A 5,896-nucleotide genomic window follows, 5' to 3' on the forward strand; every position below is an offset into this window, starting at 1 on the left:
TTTACCTGGTTTCCAGTGGCAGCAGGGAGTTTGTCAGTGAAACATCTCACACAAATTTATAGTTTGTTTATCTGACCATCACCAAACACTACACAGAACAGACTGGTATATGGACATAGTTACCAGGTTTAGAGACAAATATTTTCCTCAAAAACTTTGCTAGAACTCTCATTTGGTGGACACCCAAACCAAACTGTGAGGAGATTAAGTACTGGATTCATAATCACCACTTGGTCAGAAACATCCAAGTATCTTTTAGATGAGTACATCAGCAAATCCGTACCAACAGATAATTGTTTGCCATCTCAGCTTTGTAAATTCTATAGTTTTCAGCGATTTGATGGCCAAATCGCCAGGCAGATGGGTCCGCCCACATAAAGAGCCGGGTTCTGCTCGAGGTTTTTTTCCCTGTTAAAAGGGTGTTTTCCTTGCCACTGTCATCTTTTGGCTTGCTCTGGGGGTCAGGCATATGGGTTCTGTAAAGCGTCTTGAGACAATTTGACTGTAACTGGTGCTATTAAAAAAAAATGCTGGAAGAATAGCTTCCTCTGAAATGGAAGAAGTCAGTACCAAAATCTTGTCTTTCGTCTTGTCCAATATGTCTAACATTTTTGCATAATCCAGATGAAAGAAATCAATATCTACCTACACACAGGCATTTTGTTCAAAACAGTCATTTGCTTTCATTTACAAGAGAGAAATATTGGGTGAAAAAGTGTGAGCTCCCACTACTATGTGCACCTGCATTTGACTGACATATCCAAAGCAAAAGTATTTTAAGGTGAACATGATCATAGAGGTCAGTGCCATAAATCTGCTGTTGTGCAATGGCAGGTGTACAAGAAAATGATTTATATTAGCCAGTGGAAAATAAAACAGTAGTTCTCAGAGATTTTATGTGAAATTGATGAAGGCACAACTAATCACGAGTTAACATTTACTCCATTGATCACAGCAAAGCTGCTCTGCTGGTCGTTGCTGAGATTCCACACATTCTCTGTTTTACACTAACTTTTTATCTGCAGCTATTATTGGGAGGTAAATGCATTCTATCACAGCTACATCTCTCTGAAAGAAGAGTTGAGGGTTCATGCAAATTCCTTATGGTCAACCTGAATGTGGTGACTTCATCCCTGACTGCTCTGAAATAAAATCAGAGCAGTCAGGGACTCAGATTCAGAAATGCTTTATTGATTCCTGAGGGTAAATTGCTTCAATTGCACATATCAAAAAAAGGTTCTCAAAATAGTGGCAGCAATTCTGTCTTATTTAAACTTAGTATAACCAAAATGGCTGCACCGTGGTTTGGTCGTTAGCACTGTCATCTCACAGCTAGAAGATCCCTGGTTTGTGTTCCAACCTGGGCCTGGAATCTTTCTGCATGGAGTTTGCATGTTCTCTCTGTGCATGTGTGGGTTTTCTCCGGGTTCTCCAGCTTCCTCCCACAGTCCAAAAACATGCTGAGGTTAATTGATAATTCTAAATTGTCTGTAGGTGTGAATGTGAGTGTGATTGTTTGTCTCTCTGTGTTGACTTGCAGCAGACTGGTAACCTGTCCAGGGTGTCCCCTGCCTTTGCCTTAAGTCAGCTGGGATAGACTCCAGCCCCCCGCCATGACCCTAATGAGGATTAAGCGGTGTACAGGTAATGGATGGATGGATAATCAAAATGAAATTAATATGTGGCCTGCATGTGACATAGGACTGATTCAAATGAAATCAGGAATCAATATTGAGTCAATTTCTTCAACATGACCAGAAAACCAACACATCAAATATGAGCAGTCGTGGATTAGATTTCTGTCAGCAAGTGTTAGTGCAATATCCCTCCAAGTTTAATTTTGACTGGGTTTACAAAAGATCAAACTGGGAACGTTAACATCTGTTCGGTCAGTTAGAAGAAAAACTGACTTGATCCAATAATCTTTAAACAGATTGTGTTTCAGTTTCGTTGCATACAGAAACAGAAATTAGTTTCCCCTTATCTGAGCCGTTATAAAGCATGTTTCAACTTGACATAAAAATACATAAAGAAGAGATTTTGTTCTGGATCATACATTTGATGCTTTGAGATTTGGAGAACTTTGATCAGGCAAGCTTGCAAGCTTCCCATCAGCTGTTATTGTATTACCTTGTGCTGGCTTGTTTAATGATTGTCCACATCCCAGTTTTGCAGATTGAAGATTAGAAAATATGCATAAATATGATTTGACTAAACACAATTTGTGATTTTCCGTTTCTGTGATAATCACTTTGTGTTGCTGTATAGTTTGACTTATAATTTCTTGCATTCCTTGCAGCACAGTGAATTATATCAAAACATATATGATAGTTCATTTTTAGGCCATAATCGCAAGGCAATAATACTTTTTTTTGTCTCAATGGAGCCATAACCTATAAACTACTACTTATGTAGTTTATAGGTTTATCGTGTAATTTAAACCTGCAGTAGGATCCACATGGGGAAAATGAGTTGTTTCACCAACAAACTGAAAATGTTTCAAATAAATTCTCTGTTCAGACGCACTTTTGGCATATCCAAGAAGAATTATAATTCCAAATACTTTTGTGTTTTGATATACCATAAATAGGGTTTTATGGTAAAATACACCATCTGGCTAGATACTCCCAATATTTTTCCCCACTGATTTCTCTCTCTCACACACACACACACACACACACACACACACACACACACACACACACACACACACACACACACACGAATTCAGTCTAATATGAGTTCCGGTTTTACTGAATACAAGGCCTGCAGCAGAGAGGGATTTTTAACAATGTAATATGCCCATTTTCTTTTTGTCCATTGAATATGGAACAGGATGTCAGCATCACCATATCACTTTATAGAATGCAAAAAAATCAATATGTCTGACAGGATCAGTGTTTTGGTTTGTTGTGCATTAAAAAAAGGTGGCCCTCAAGGTGACACTTAGAAAAATTAGTTGATCACATTGTGTATACTTTGCTCTACCTTCATAGAATTCTTACTTCAAGTCTTCTGCTTCTGCTCTTTCTATCTGCTCTTTTCTCTCATCCCCTTTCTCTGCATGGTGCATGGATTACACAGCTCCAGTCATGCTTCTTCTCTCTGACCGATATTGTTTATGTTTCACTCAACCGCGATTTGCCTCCCACAGATGTTCTGGAACTGTCCAGGGTGTTAATCACAAGTAACGTTCTCCATGGTGTAAAGGAGTCTGGCGTCACTTCAACCTCAGACTCCTTTATAAGGCTGAGTGTGTTTTTCTCATCCAGAGGCTAATGAGTTCATTAACACTTGAAGCTCAAGTGGGGCTTTAAACGTTGCTAAACTTAGAAAGCAAAGGACTCCATGCAATGCATGTAAGTACTGGCTTCTCTCACAAAAAAATGTATGTTTTTACAACATTTTAAATGTTAAAAAGTAAGACCTGCTAGTGCACAGCGTCCAATTTGCACTTTTTAATTCAAATTTCTTGATACTGCTGTTTTAAAAGCAGATATTCTGATAAAATCCAATTTTTTAAGAACAGAAAAAACTTGTACACCTTCAGGAAAAATTGCTTGCAAATTGTTGACAAAAAAAGCTGGAAAATAGGGTGCATCCATAAGAAACTTGACATGATTGTCAGAATACTTCTTTATAATAATTTATGTGTCGACGTCAGGCCCAATGAAAGACTCTAATCCCTACAGAACACAAATCTATATGAAAACATGCCCTGAATGTGTTAAAAAAGAAGAACATTGTTCATTCTATGCATAGGCGCGGTACTGTTTTACTGCTGTGCCATTCAACAAAGAAAACATTTTGTCTGTAGTTCTGGCATCAAAGAAGAAACATTCAAATAAATATGCTTAGTTTTGATGTTTACAACCAAATAATTGGCTTATAGAATTGGTCAGTTGAATAACAAGGACAGCTGTGAGATTTACATAGACGTGCCGCAACAACCAAAGGCCGGATTAAAGAGGTTATTTCTTTAAAACTCCTAATGCCATGGCTGGATGATGTCAGTATAAAGACACTGGATTGCGTTGCGTGACTTTACAAAATTGCAGCCAGTTATGTAACCTCCACCACTCTGTTAGCTTGAATGGTAACCAGAAGCCACAGGTCTGATGCTTGCCATGGTTCTGTGAGCAAGGCCTGGGAATCGCTCTCATAGGGTTGAACTGTGATTCAGGGAACATTGAGGACAGACGTCATGGCTGTGGGAAGTGTGGAAAGACCCCCACAAATTGCACAGGCAACAGCAGGATAAGCGGATCTGCAGAGGCAGTTTAAAAGAAACTTTTGCAAAATCGCTGTTTTTGATCAGGGTCCTTTCCAACAGTTAGTTAAATTTCCAGATGGAGCAGAATTTCCATTGTAAATTTATTTGAATCTGAATAGGGATGACATTTTGAAGGAATCAGGGTACATAAGGCAGTCATTATACTTGATTCAAGACAAATCTTTAACTATGTGAAGAATAATGATCACATCCCACTAAAAATATCTGAGCAGCAAATACATCAGATATGCTTACTGCTTTAATGCATTTCAGACATTTCTACTACTTTGCTAGGTGTAAACTAATCACATTCTTGACGTAATAACATTTCATAAGACACTTCTGTTGCAAGTGAAAGGTAGTTGCACTGCTTAGGAAATACGTATTACTGCATTGCATGTTGCCCACAGGATAAATCATACTAACATGCAACCGTTTGAAGTCAGCTATAGCACAGTTCTTGCACATTTTCAGCCGTCATCAAATTGCAGAACCCACTGACACTCAATAACTCTTTCATACCACAACATCCAGATGGAACAAAAACATCTGCAGCAAATAAAATGCTTCAACTTGTCATATATTGTCAATATCTTTGTTGTGATCAAATAGGTCCTGCTGAGAGAGCACTTGCTGATAGAACATGCAGCACACCCATAAATGTATGATATATTACTCTGCATAAAACAAAACAAGCCGGTGGAAGAACTTATTTTGAAATACTTAGTGGAACTTTGACCTATCTCTAGCATCCCCGACTCCTTGCTCATCCATCATCATATTAACTTTCACAGATTTACCACATTTACAGACATATTGTGAATCCCAGTTTTGGTTTCAATCCCACAAAAATATTGTGGTGTTTCTCACTGGAATGGATGGAAGTACCAGTGACTGTAATGGTCTTTGCAGTTCTGACTCAAATAATTTACAACACTGTGGTAACATTAATAGGTTTTAATTAATTTTACTCACAGTGACAAACATAATGTTGACAAAAAGGTACTGTAATAGTTAAAGTTATTTACTGAAGCTGACACAACACGATTAGTGAGTCGGTAGAGTCACACATGTTCCATTGCCATTTGATGTCACAAAACTCTCAGGAACAAACATTTTGGTTTAATACACAAACATGCATCTTTATTTATTTAATTTTCTGTAGCGGTTACTGAATTCTATGGGGGACAGTGTCAGCTTGTTGGTTGGTCAATCCACCACTTTTATCCAGGCAAAAATATAGCAACAATTACTGAATTGTTTGCAATTAAATTTTGGACAGATGTTAGTGATGCACAGAACATAAATTCTAATGGTAGTAATGATAACGCGATTTTTCATCCACTTCTATCAAAAGGGCAAAGCTGTCACTCACCCAATGCAATATCTCACAAACTAAACATAAAAAGATGGATTGGCACCAAATTCAAAACAAACATTCATGACTTCCAGATGATAGATTCCTCTGATCTTAGTGATCTCTGACTTTCCTCTAAAACTGGTATGCTTTTGTTTATGGCCAAAAATCTTGGCCATCACTCAGTTGCACTATGTGTTTTGTGCAAATGTTCAAATATTAGTAATCTAACATGCTAAATTAAGATAGTGACATTGGTCAACATT

This window comes from Amphiprion ocellaris, chromosome 9 (genome assembly GCF_022539595.1).
Source record: "Amphiprion ocellaris isolate individual 3 ecotype Okinawa chromosome 9, ASM2253959v1, whole genome shotgun sequence".
Taxonomy (NCBI): Eukaryota; Metazoa; Chordata; class Actinopteri; family Pomacentridae; genus Amphiprion; species Amphiprion ocellaris.